Below are 13,706 nucleotides of genomic sequence, written 5' to 3'. Positions count from 1 at the left end.
CGTGTGAGCAGCCTCAGGAGCATGTCACTGCTGGCTGGGCAGGTAGCCTGCGGGGTAGAGGGCCAGGAGAGATGAGAACCAGGAGAGAAGCTGTCAGGGAGAAGCCGGCCTGGAGCCCAGTCCCAGAAGCCGCTGCACCTGTAGCCGGGAGAGCCCCGGGGGAGGCCCTGCCCATCCTCACCCCTTTATGAGACACCCCCACCCAGGTCCTGTCCTCAGAAGCATCTCTCACCTCTCCGGGGGCTTGACTGGGACCTCAGACTTGCTGAGAATCTTCACAGGCCCCTGGGGCAGACACGGGGCCGGGCCTATGACCAGACTGGGGCTGCGCGGGCCTCCCCTTCCCCGGCCACCACCCCAGGGCTGGCGCGGACCTTCTCGTTTGATGCCCAGTGGCCCTGGGCAGCGGAGGTGGGGGGATCGCCACCGGTCCGGGTCCCCGGGGCGATGAACGGGAGAGGAAGAGGCAGGGCGTGTGCTCCTCCCCGGGTTTGATGCAGGAGGATTCGCCAAGGGATACAAAGCAGGCAAGGATCCTCAATCCTGTTGGTCTCCTCTGCTCGCCACCCCCCCCCCCCCAACACTTCCTGCTGACTCCAGAAGGTCTGTTGGGGGAAGGGTGGAGGGGCTACGAGGCTGGGCAGGATCTTTCCTCCTCTTTCCACCTGCCGCACCCTGGCCTGGAGTTCGATGCGGGGAGAGGTGGCAGGGCCCGCGCTGGGCCCACCCGGCCGTGGGAGGCTCGCCAGAACAGCCGGCGCTGCGCAGGGCCGTGGGTGGTGGCGAGTGGGGACTTGCTTTAGCAGGCAAGCTAATCTCATTTGGTTGCCGCAGCCCGCACAACCAGTGCTGCATGCTAAGTGGCCGGAGACAGCAGTGGGACTCAGGACAGACCCAGGAGAGGGGACTGGACCTGTGTGCAGCCCGGAGAACCCCAGAGGCCAGCCCTGACTGGGATAAGGAGCCATAGTGGGCAGCGGCAGGGGGCAGCGAGGAGGACCGTGCGCTCTGTGGGGTCGAAGCTTCCTCCTGGGGAGCAGGAGGGGAGGACCTACTGAGAGATGGGGGCAGCGGAGTCATCCCCTCTCAGTTCGCTGCCCTCCTCCTTTGGGACCCCAGGGATGAGGTTTGTGGAGAGCTGGGAGGGCCTGCCACTGGGCTCAGCTGGCCCTGCTGGCCAGGGCACCGTGATGGCACAGAGGGCACCTGCTCGGAGGGAGAGGGCGAGCTGATGGGGGAAGCCCAGGGGAAGTGCTGGGACGGAGGAGGAGGACAAGGCAGGCTGGGAGCCCGTGAGCCTGGAACTCTGCAGGCCCTGCTCGGTCAACCACTCCTCCCAGCCTCCAGGAGCTCGTCTGGAGGGAGGCCCGGAATGGGCCACTACAGGATGACTGGGGAGAGAACTCGCGTGAAATGGTCCCAAACCTCGTTAGCTGGGAGGGGGGGGGGGATGGAAGTGCCAGGGATGCGGGTCCGGGGGTGGCGGAGGGGTCGGGCTGGGAGCCAGGAGGGCCTCCTGACCGCACCCCGCCCTCCCTGTCCCAGCCGTCATCCCTCAGGGCCGCTGACACCCTCAGCTCCCTGGGGGACTCCTAGGGTCACACGGGGAGCTCTGGCCTTTCTGCAGAATCTGCGGCTCCAACACGGGGGGGTCTGCCTGCGTCACGGCCAGAGATGGAGACCTGCGGACCAGCACAGACCCTGACGGGCTGCGGGCTCAGGCGCCATTCACGGAGCCCTCCGCAACTTGGTCTCCCCATGTGCACGCGGGGCTGCCGACGAAATGAAACGATGCACGCCCCGCGTCTGGCTCTGTGTCCGGTGTAAAGGAAGCCCTGTTGTCGTGCTTCAGTGTCCCATCCGGCACACCGCCGGGCACCCAGAAGACACCCCCAAACACTCAGAGCACCTCAGCGCTCCATCCCTGGCATCTGATGGGCCTTTAGAAAACGGCTCTGCCCTCCCTGGCTGTGTGGCTGTGGGCAAACGTCCCACCTCTCTGAACCTCAGATTCTGTCTCTGTAAAGTGGGAACGAGAATACTTACCTCCCGGGAATGTTTCGAGGAAGTGAATAAGAATATGCATACACATGCACAAAACAAGGAATATAAATATAGACAGTGCCCGGTGTGCAGTAGGCGCTCAATACATATCTATTCCCTCCTGTGGAAGCCCCCTGTCCAACACTAACTCGCAGGGGCTACACGGAGGTCCAAGTTGGGGTAGAGGGCTCCCCCGGGACCCAGGGCTGGAACGAAGGTCTCCTGACACCCACCAGGGCAACCAGAAAGAGAGAATCTCCAGCCCTCAGTTTTGCCCCCCGCAAAAGGACACATCTGGATAGATCTGTGGTTTCCAGCTTGGCTCTAGGCTCTCCGGGGCCCAGGCTGGGGTCCACGCAAAGCCCATGGGGTCCGAGGACATTCTTTTCTTTTCTTTTCTTTTTTTTAATTTTTTTTCAACGTTTATTTATTTTTGGGACAGAGAGAGACAGAGCATGAACGGGGGAGGGGCAGAGAGAGAGGGAGACACAGAATCGGAAACAGGCTCCAGGTTCTGAGCCATCAGCCCAGAGCCTGACGTGGGGCTCGAACTCATGGACCGCGAGATCATGACCTGGCTGAAGTCGGACGCTTAACCGACTGAGCCACCTAGGCACCCCGAGGACATTCTTTTCTAACGCGCCTGGACCACCTCCATTTACTTATCGAGGGTCCTTTTGAAAGAGCCTTAGTTAGCTACAGCTAAGCCTCAAATGTGTGAAATCGGACCTGTTTATGCTCGAGGGTCCCGGCAGCTTAGGTCAACGGCGACGGGCTTGCCGAGCCCCTGCCTACGCAGACCCTCCGCATCCCTGCCTGGGTCATGGTTGGCCCACCTGACTGGCAGGGGGCGAGTGGACAGGAGGAGTGGCCCCGACGTCAGCCCCAGCCGGCTGGAGCCTGGGCCTCGGATGCTGTCCCCCCGCTTGTCTAATTTAATCACAGCTGTGTGCGCGGTGACTCTATAAATAATTTTTAGTGCGACATAACCATTATTTCACTAATTGCTTCATGCGCACCCCTGGCCTGTGAGATAAATTAAAGTTTGCTGAGTCAGCACCTTTGGCCGATGCCGCTTTGGGGCTTGGGAAGTGCAGCCTCAACCTGGCACCCTGAGGGGAGGGCTCACATGAAGGGAAAGAGGGTGGAAGGAGGGAGGAGGAAGGAGCAAAAAGCGGCTAACCAGGGTGGCCATATACAGTTGTACAGGTTGTATCCTGCACAAGGATACTTGGCCAAGGGGGCAAACGGGGACTGAAACGCAGCCCGGGTAACGCTTTATCAATCCATGCGCCCTGACATGGAATTTTGTCGACTCAGGAGGGGAAGCGGGTCCCTTTGTGTGATCTGCACAAAGGCATTATACGGACTAACAGACCTGAAGTAACACCCACCCAGCGGGCTGTCAGGACTATGCCGGGCAGAGGGGAAGCAAGACAGCGTATGCCTCAGTGGCACCTCCCATGTCACCAGTCGTGTGGAGATCGGGGTTCTAGGTCAGATGGTGAGTGACCTTGGGCAAATCACCCTCCCTGCTCTGCGTTACAATGTTTCGACAGTTTATGAAGCTCTAATCACATCTAAGGCTGGGCCTCCAACCCGTGTCACTGGCTCTAGACGCTGTTCTTTCCAGCATTCTAGCAAATTCCGGAACAGTAGAGTGGCTCGAGAAAAAGGTTCTCGGGGCACCTGTGTGGCTCAGTCGGGTTAAGCGTCCAACTTCGGCTCAGATCATGGTCTCACAGTTTATGTTCTAGTGAGTTCGAGCCCGGCATCAGGCTCTCTGCTGGGCCTAATGGGCCCAGGGCCACTTGGGATCCTGTCTCCCTCCCTCTCTGCCCCTCCCCTGCTCATGTACGTTCGTGCAGTCTCTCTCTCAAAAATAAATCAACATTTAAAAAAAAAAAAAAGAGGGGCTCCTGGGTGGCTCAGTCGGTTAAGCGTCCGACTTTGGCTCAGGTCATGATCTGGTTCATGGGTTCAAGCCCCGCATCAGGCTCTGTGCTGACAGCTCGGAGCCTGGAGCCTGCTTCAGATTCTGTGCCTCCCTCTCTCTCTGTCCCTCCCTCTCTCTCTGTCCCTCGCTCTCTCTCTGTCCCTCCCCTGCTCATGCTCTGTCTCTCTCCGTCTCTCAATAATAAACAAACGTGAAAAAACAACTAAAAAAAGAGAAAAGAAAAAAAGTTCTCATGGTCAAGCACATTTGGGAAGCATTGGGTGAAATAAGGTTTCTTTTCTGCAGAACTTTCCAGAGAGGCTGCAGTATGCTCTAAAAGCAGCGTGGCTCTCAGAGAGGCCAGGAGAAGGTATGGCTTTTACTGAATGCATTTGACCATGGAACTCTTTATTTTAGTGTTCTTTTTCATGCAGGGATCCTAGTTTCTGTCTCTGGGCTTATGGATGAGTCATTCCGAGGGACAGAGAACTCTTCCCTTCAATGCCATTCTTCTGTCCCACTGCCCAGGGTGGACACATGGAGCCGTGACCGGACTCAGGGCACGCTCTGACTTGTCACCCATGAGCAGGTGTGGGTTTTCCTTCTCATCGGTGTAGCATGGACTGAGTCCTGACTCTGAGCCCTGAGTCCATCAGGCTCCACGTTCCTTGGGGGCAGAAGTCGCGTCTGAGGCCTAGCTCGGGGGATACTGTTGAGTGAGTAGATATCCGAGCAGCTGGTCTGAGACATGGGCGCTGAGACACCTGGCTTTCCCCCCCCCCCGCCCACCCTTAACCCTACTGGCTGTGTGACCTTTGAGCAGATTGTTTTTGGGTGTCCCTGGCCGTCTGATCTCCCTGTCTGTCAAATGTGGATCGACCCCTCAGTCCTGTTCATCCTGAGGTGCTGGGTCAAGCCGGGTGTGCGGGGGCGATTTCCAAAGTACGACCTGTGTGACGAAAGCAGGGACGGTGGCCGTGGTCTGTCTCCTGGCCCGGGGCTGGGATGTGACAAGCACTCAAGGGCTCTGTTGACTGAGGGCCCTCGTTGAGTCAGGCCCTGTCCCTGGAGCCTGTCACACATCCTTCTTGTCCAGGGCTCCTCACAGCACTTCGAGAAGACGGTCTTATCCATGTTTGATGAGTGAGAAAACTGATGATCGGAGAGGTGACGCGGCTTACCCAAGGTCCCCAGCTGGATTTGAACCTGTCTCTGTCTGACTCCAGCCCTGTTTTTTTTCTCTCCACTCCCGACTTATTGGCTCCTATGTCACCACCTTAACCTTCCCTCTCCCTTTTTTGGGCAGGGAGATGAAATGGGTTATGAAGAAATGTTAGTGGTAGATGGACTGTTGGTCCCACTGTCCCGTCATTGGCTACATGTTGGCAGCGACAAGGGCCACTGTTTGTTGGGCGTCTACATGTGCCTGGTGCTGAGCTGCTGCTTTGGATCCCTGATTCTTCCCACGGAGTCCTCCCTCACCCCCATTTTAGAGGTGTGGAGACTGAGGCCTGGAGTGTTTCTGTGATCTGTTCAAGCACATGCGACTGGGGAACAGATGGCCAACGCTGGTCTGATTCCAGAACTTTGCTGTTTCCCCCTATTTTCGGGCTGTGGTGCAATCCATAGCCTTGAATAGGGGACCCCGGTCTGGGAGGAGTGTCCCGTCTCCTCCTTGCCCCGGTGTCTGTCACATCAGGTCCCCTGCAGCAGCTACCAGTGGGGTCCCCCCCACCAGGCAAGCTGTGAGCCTCTGGGCCTCTCCTTCCCCACCCATCCCTGTGCCTGCCTCCCCGTGGGCCCTGTCCTTGTCACTTGGCACACCATCATGGTTGCAAACACTGAAGAATGATGGCAGGGCTTTGGCCCAGCGTCTCCAAGGTCTCTGTTTAATATACAGGGAGGCCAGAAGAGGAGACGAGGGAGTGAGGACTGACATTCCGGATTGATGCGGAGCTGTTTACACCTGAGCCTCCCTCAGAAGGCGGCCTCCGGAAGGCAGGCTCAGCCAGCCTGTTCCTCTCCCCGGGGCCCAGCTCCCCTGCCAGGGTGACGCCGTCACCGCCAGTCAAAGCCGCGTTCCCGAGCGTGGCGTTCAAGGCTCCTTGTATCTGGACTCCGGCCTCCCTGTCTCTCCAGCCTCATCCTTTGCTTGCTCATTTATTTTTAAAAACGCTTATTGATCACTTGGGTGCCTCGGCAGTGTTCTAGGTACTGAAGACGCGGCAGAGACCGGAATAGATAAAGCCTTTGCCCTCCTGGGAGAAACGGACAGTAGGCAAGTTAGTTATACATCGAAAAACGTTATTCTGGGAAGGGGGCGTCTAGGCTTCACCGGATGCCAAAGGCTTCAGGGTCCCAGATGGGGGGGGCTCCCGGGGGAAAGAAGAATGCAGAGGAGCGGAGCCGGGGGTGGAAGGGTCAGGAGGGCCTCTCGGGGGAGGTGATATTCGGGCGGTGACCTGAAGGAGGCAGAGACACTGCCACACAAAAGTTCTGAGCGAAATTCATTCTGGGCCGAGGGAACAGCAAGTCTAGGGGCTTTGAGTGGGGAGGGGCCAGGAGGCCGGCGTGGCTGGAGCAAAGTGACCACCAGGGTAGAGGATGGGGAGGGAAGGGGCCACATCAAGCGAGGGCTTGATGAGGCCTTGGTAAGCCTTGAGGCTTCGTTCTTAGCGGGGAAGCCACTGCAGGGTGCTGAGCAGAGGACCGCATTCCAATTGATGGAGCAGGGGGCCACTTTGGAGGTTGAGCAGAGAAGGGAGCACTGAGCAGTGAGCCAGAGGGGAGCAGGAGACTAAGTGCGAGGCCCCTGCAGTCTTCCAGGGGACCGAGGGTGGCCGCTTGGACCAGGGCAGGGATGGGAGAGGCGGTCCCATCCGGGAGATATTTTGAGGCAAGAGCCGACAGGACTTAGACTGAGAGAGCCCGGAGCTTTCACACCTCTGTGCTTCAGCGTCTGCTCACCCCCCGCCCCCTGGGCCGTGCCTTCCTGTGGCTTCAAACCTCTACCCCAGAACCTTCTGATTCTCCACCATGTGGCAGAGCCGGCTAGCAATCTACTCTTACCCAGTTCCCCCTCCTTTCCTACTAACAGATCCCCAGCATGATCTGGGAGAGCGATGTGCCCACCACAGGTCTCCGCCTCCTTCCAGCTGGGAGGTGCCACAACGAGGTGATAGGAAGTCACGGGGTGTGGCCTCCAGGAACAGGCTTTCATAGGAGGTGCACTCAGCCTTTGGCCCCTCTTCTTCCTCTTTCTTCCTCCCAGGAACAGGGACATGATGGCCAGAGCCCCTTCCCCCAATAGCTTTTTAGAGACTGTGAGGGAAATGTCAAGGACATGACAATAACCTCAACTCCGATGTCCTTGGGGGCTGGACCTCTATCAAAACTCATCTTGAGAAAGATCAAACCTTTGTGGATTCAAGCCACTGTCGTTGCATCTCTGTTACTAGCAGTAGGATAAAATTCCCACCTGATATGACCCCAACCCAACTGCCCATTGGATGTGTCCATCTGAATAACACAAGCCCCTCGGGCTTAGCATGTCTGATGCTGGGTCTGCCAGCTTTCTCTCAAGGAACTTCTGACTGGGGAGTCCAGACATCTGGGAGAAAAGAGAACTAACCGTACAAGAGCTGCATCTGTTCACCCACCTCCCACCTTTCTATTTATCCATCCACTTTTATATCAACCTATCCATCCATTCATCCATCCGTCCATCCACCCTTCTGTTTGTCTGTGCATCCGTGTATCTGACAAACTGCTTTTTTTTTTTTAATGTTTATTTACTTTTGAGAGAGAGACCAAGTATGAGCAGGGGCGGGGGAGAGAGAGAGAGGGAGACACAGAATCCGCAGCAGGCTCCAGGCTCCGAGCTGTCAGCACAGAGCCCGACGCGGGGCTTGAACTCAAGAGCCGCGAGATCATAACCGGAGCCGAAGTCGGACGCTCCACCCACTGAGCCACCCAGGCGGCCCTGACAAACTTTTATCAAGCATCTACCGTGTACCAGGCCCTGTGCTAGACCCAGGAGATAGAGATGCGAATAACATATTTTATTTGATGCCCGGTTGCTCCTACACGAGCAGAATATCTGTGGGAGGATGCACCAGAGGCTGGAAACCATGTCTGTCCCCACAGAGGGGGACTGGGCACCAGAAGACAGGGATATGTATTCCTTTTGAACCCTCTGAATTTCGCATCCTGCGTTTGTGCTATCTAAACATTCTAAAATTAAAAAATATACGCACATCTCATCTGGATTTTCGGAATTTGCTTTGCTCCTGAAAGGATTTGAGGCACTTACGAGAATACACAGAGATGAACAGATGCTACCCTGCTGACGGGGGGTTGACAGTCTCGTGGGGAAGAGAGAGGAGCAGACAATTCCAATATCGTGTCCCACAAGGGGCAGCGGGCTGCAGGATGCTACTTGGCAGGGTCTTGAATGGTCCTGGGGGGGGGCACTCAGCCATGGCCCCCCAGGCAATGACCTGGCACAGGCACCTTTATCTTGTCCCTGTCCGGGCTTGAAAACGAAGATGCCTACCTGCGGAACTTAGATGGATGGCCGAGACCCCCTCCCTTCCAAGTTCAGGCCCTTCTTCTCCTTCTTCTTCCTCCTCCCCCTCTTCTTCTTTCTTTAACATTTATTATTGAGAGACAGAGAGACACAGAGCATGAGCAGGTGAAGGGTAGAGAGAGAGACAGACACAGATTCCGAAGCAGGCTCCAGGCTCGGAGCTGTCAGCACAGAGCCCGACGCGGGGCTCAAACCCACCAACTGCGAGATCATGACCTGAGCCGAAGTTGGTTGCCCAACCGACTGAGCCACCCAGGCGCCCCCAAGTTCAGGCACTTCTGTGAGCTGACCCCTAAAGTCACTGAGCCACACTTATGTCCTTATGCCCAGGTCAGGGATGGCCGGAAAAGTGGCCCATGGCTGGGGAAACACCCACCTTCATTGCCCGTGTGTTGTCGGTGTGCTTATTCTTCACCTCGCACCTCTGGGCCTGGGCGTGAATGCCCCGAGTACAGGAGGGAACTTGTCTCTGGGGCCCTGATGTCCAGCACGGCTGTGACCTCTGGCTGGGAAGCGAGGGCTGGGGCTGAGGAGGGGCAGGAGCCGAGCAGGGGGGAGAGAGGACCAGCCAGGCTGCTTGGAGAATGCGGTCTTTTTCTGAGCAGCCCTTTGAAATCGAGCAAGAATAACTTTAAACAATAAGATGCTTCTCTCTCTCCCCCTCGGCTGTTGCCCAGGCAACGCCAGAGTGCTCAACAACTGTTTAGTTTTTTAAGAAACCAAATCCCCCTCCCTTTGGTCAGCTACCGCCAGGAAGATGAAGAGGCAGCGTAGGCGCCCCTGGCGGCCCATTGTGTGGGAACCCGGGTCAGCCGCCTGCAGCAGTGACATTTAAATCTGACGCTACATATTATATATGAACCTGGAGCCGCACTCCTCAGTGGCTTGTGCTCCCTAACCGGGGGAGGCTTCAATCTCCCGCCCCAGACTCTTTGCCTGCATGTGGCTCTGACAGTTTGGGGGTCACTGCAGAGGCTGATTGCCGCCTGCAAAGCGGCGGGCGGCAGCGTGGGTGTTGGGAGGCGATCTGTCCCCAACCTTCTGCATCACCTCACCCAGGAGAGTCCTCGTCAGGCCAGAGGTCACTGTGTCCACGCAGGGCAGTGTTTAGCCTCCAGAGGCTCTCCTAAAATCCCTGCCTTTGTGGGACTTTGACCATTAACACCAGCAGCTCACCTACTTTACATTTTCCTGCTGGTGGCGTGGGACTGAGGCCCATTATCTCTGTGGGGCCTCCAACAACCCAGCGGGGGAGGTTTTTGGCCTCCCCAGGTTACACAGAAATCCAGGTGGCAGGGAGTCCTGAAAGAAGGCTACTGGGGGCTACACACTTAAAAAACACAGCTCCGTAGGGCCGTGCAAGGAGGTGGATGTTACCATGAACCCACTTTATCGGAAGTGGGAACTGAGGCTCCAGGGGCTGACATGACAGCTGGCGGATATGGCAGGATTTGGACTTGGGCGGGCTCAAGTTCAGAGCCTGCGCTCCTCTGTCCCACCCCAGACGGCCTTGGTGAGGCTCTGTGATCTGGGGAGACAGATGGGCAGATCTTCCTCTGGCTCCTGGGACGTGGCCAATGGGCTCTTCGGGAGGGGCGACTGGCTCCCTGCTTTCCTTCTGGAAGGAAAGTGGTGAGCTTCGGCGTCGAGGAGTTCTGGATTCGAGGTCCTAAGGCAAGCCAGAGAGCGTATTTAGCCCCCCACCCCTGGCTTATCTGTAAGATGCAGTGCAGTGGGGAAAAGATAGTAGCTGCCAATCAGGGAGAGGCTTCCCTGCGGGAGGCAGCCTGCTCACACATATTCCCTCATTTAATCATCCAGTGACTCCTGACACAGGTATTCTCTCCATTTTCAGATGAAGAGCTGGAGACCCGGGGAGGCGGAGCCTCTGGCCCAAAGTCACGGCTACACGTGAGAGCTCCTGAAGATAAACCACAGGGCCAGGTCCTGGCACTTAGTAGGTGCAGGGCAGGTGCGGGCTCCAGTCTCCCAAGAAGAGAAACAGAGGGGCTCCGTCGCCTGGGAAACGAAACTGTGGGACAAAGTTAAATTTAGAAGAGCCAGACCGGGTTAGAACAAGCCCCGTATCCAGCTCAGCCGCAGAAGCAGGACGGGAAATTGGCTTCAGCCACGACAAAAACCTAGAAGTCTGGACACTCGTGAAATGAACCAGGCCGCAGTGGGGGAGGGCGGCTGCGGGGCGGCCGCCCGGGCTGAGCGAAGGAGCCCCCACCTGGGTCAGGTGGCCTTGCCTGGCCTGGCCCCGGGAGTCCCAGCAGTGACCAGGCAGGGCGCCACATCCGGGCTGACACCTCCGCCCCCGCGGCCGTTCCCCCGCGGACAGGACAGCGGCAGAAGGGAGGTCCCCCTCCGCTTCCCACCTCCTCCCCAAGAAAGCCCGGCCCCCGCCCAGCCCGCATGGCTCGTTTAGCACCGCTAAGTGGCAAGCCCGGAGGGGCGGCGGCGGGAGGGGCCGGGTAATGAACTCCTATTGGCTTCCTTCACAAGATCACTGCCTTAATTTACGAGGCCTGAGCGACTCTCATTTCCCCAGTGCGCGTTGAGTAATTAACTATTAATAAAAGCATTACCGAGTTAACCACGGGGGCATGTTTAATTCATGGGGCAGCCCTGGAACAGGACGGGAGGCTTTGGCTCAGTGGGGGATTCCTCCCAGAGCAAAATATTGCCAGCGGGAGCCTGACCCCCGAGCCAGTCTCTCTGCCATCCTGGACGCCCCTCACCAGGGGATGCCAGCATCCCCTCCGGAGCGGGACTTGGGAGGTATGAATCCCAGTGGAGACGGCTCCTTGCTGTGATGGGGAGCTAGCAAGTGACCTTGGGCAAGTCACTTGGGCTCTCTGAGCCTGTTTGTCATCTGGAAAACGGGGTGGCCGATGACACTGACCTCCCAGGGGTGGACTGCAGGTGTGAAGGAAGTCACTCACATTTTTCTTGTGTCTTTGAATCAGCTCTCCTCCCTGCCTGGTATGCCTTACTCCTTGTCTGGGGGGCAATTCCTATTTAATCTTCAAGGCTTTAGTCTTCAAAAGGGTCAGCTTCCCCCGAGAATCTTTACTCTCCTCCTGCTCCAGGCAGAATTGGTTGCTCCCCTTTGTCCTTCCCATACATTCTATTATGGAATCCATCCATCCACCCACATACACACTCACCCATCCACCCATGCATCCATCCACCCATGCATCCATCCACCCATCCATCCACCCATCCATCCATCCACCCACCCACCCATCCAGGCATCCACCCAGGCATCCATCCACCCACCTGCCCACCCATCCATCCACCCACCCATCCATCCACCCATCCATTCACCCATCCACTCATTCATATTTATTGAGTAGCTATAGTTTGCATCTCTGATTATGTTGTTTTGAAGTTATGGATAAACCTGGCTCTCCTGAGACTAGTGGCTCTTGTCTTTTGGGGGTCAGGGTCACTCCCCCAGAAAAACGCACATATGCACATACATGCCTTGCAGCCTCCCTCTTCAAAGATTTCTGGTCGTCACTGAAGTTGGGCTGTGGACCCCGATGTGGCAGGTGCTGTGCAGTGCTGCTCAGATCCCTCTTTGGGATTGAAAGACTGATTCCCCAGCTGCTGGGGCTGGGGTCGTGGCTGGAAGATAGCCAGCCCTCTTTGGAGACCGTGCTGATTGGAAGAAAACTGCCTCACCCGAAGTCATGCCTTTTACCAGGGGTAGGCCCACTGTGTCACTGTTCCAGTGACAGATCAATGTGGACCTGCAAAGGCCCGAACCTCTCACGCCCACGTGAGCTAAGTCCACAGGGTTATTCCCTCCCCAGAACTCTCTGTCCGGACTGCTTCAAAGCTGGGCTGCTTCTGCCCAGACCTTCGTCCTGCTCCTCCCTTCTGCAGGTGTTTTTCCCAAGAGCACTTTCTAAACAACATCCTACACACCAATCTCCAGCTCTGAGTCTACTTCCCAGGGAACCCAGTGGATTAAAAAGCGCTGGGGAAGTTGTCTGAGGACAGTGTCAGTGTCTTCGTGACTTCTGCGTCTCCCGCAGCTCTCACCGGCCGGGGTGCACCGTGGATGCTCCAGAAACATGTACAGGATACATCTTAGTGCATTTTCTCCTGGTTCTCTGCTCTGTCTTCCTGTTGTCCCAGAGAGAGAGTTCTCAGGACACCCAGGAGAAAGGGACAGACGGCCCTGCCAGCAGGATGCCAGTGGGACCAGAGCTGTGGGCCTGTTTCTGGGAAATGTACTAGTTGCCAACGAAGCCGTAAATAACCATGGGAACAGAAGTCAGGCTAATTGGTTGCTACAAAGCGGGGGCAAAGGGGCCTGGAGGATGTCAGGCTCTGTGGTTGGGGTGAACGCCCCCGGGAACGGCTGGGAGGCTGGAGGCCAGCAGGGATGCGTGGTGCCGGTTGGGGGAGGGCAGCGTGTTCTTGCAGGGGAATCATTTAGAAGCTACACCGAGGTCTCCAGAACCTGGAAAATCCCCTTCGGTTTCCACTATTGGAAATTCCTTCACAGAACAAATATCTATTAAGTACCTCCACTGCGCCAGGCGTTGTAGGAAGGATGGTGACCTCGAGGGGCCGGGGGCTTCCATACTGACTCCTCTCCCTTGTTTCGTCACCCGGCAAGTATGGTACACCCTCGACGCCGACGGGTGCTAAGTGGTCACTAGGATGTGCCCAGCACCGTGCTAACTGCCTTACTTATGGACTCTGTTTCATCTGTGTAAGAGCTTCATTAAGAGATATGGATTATTATTCTTAACAGACGAGGAGACCGGCTCAGAGGGGATCAGCAACGTGCCTGAGACACACGCCTCATCACAGGGCTGCGAGGAGATAAAAATCCAAGTCGGGGGTGGGGGGGGGGGCGAGGCTGCTTTTAGTCACCGTGGTGCTAAAACCTCCACCAGCTTCCTTCCCACAGCTATGAAATAGGTACAATCGGTCCCTACTGCACTGGGCTGTTGGGGACAAAGGGCCTATACGAGAGGCCCGGAGGGTGCCCAGTGTAGGTGCATTCTGTTCTCCTCCCCAGTTCCCTCGTCCCCTGTCTCAAAGCTCCCCCGGGACCGGGAGGAAGGGTGGCCCCATTTGCTCTCTCTCCAAGGACACACATCCCTAGTCCAA

The sequence above is a fragment of the Prionailurus viverrinus genome, chromosome A3 (assembly GCF_022837055.1).
Source record: "Prionailurus viverrinus isolate Anna chromosome A3, UM_Priviv_1.0, whole genome shotgun sequence".
Classification (NCBI taxonomy): Eukaryota; Metazoa; Chordata; class Mammalia; order Carnivora; family Felidae; genus Prionailurus; species Prionailurus viverrinus.
Note: the sequence above shows the minus strand (reverse complement) of the source record.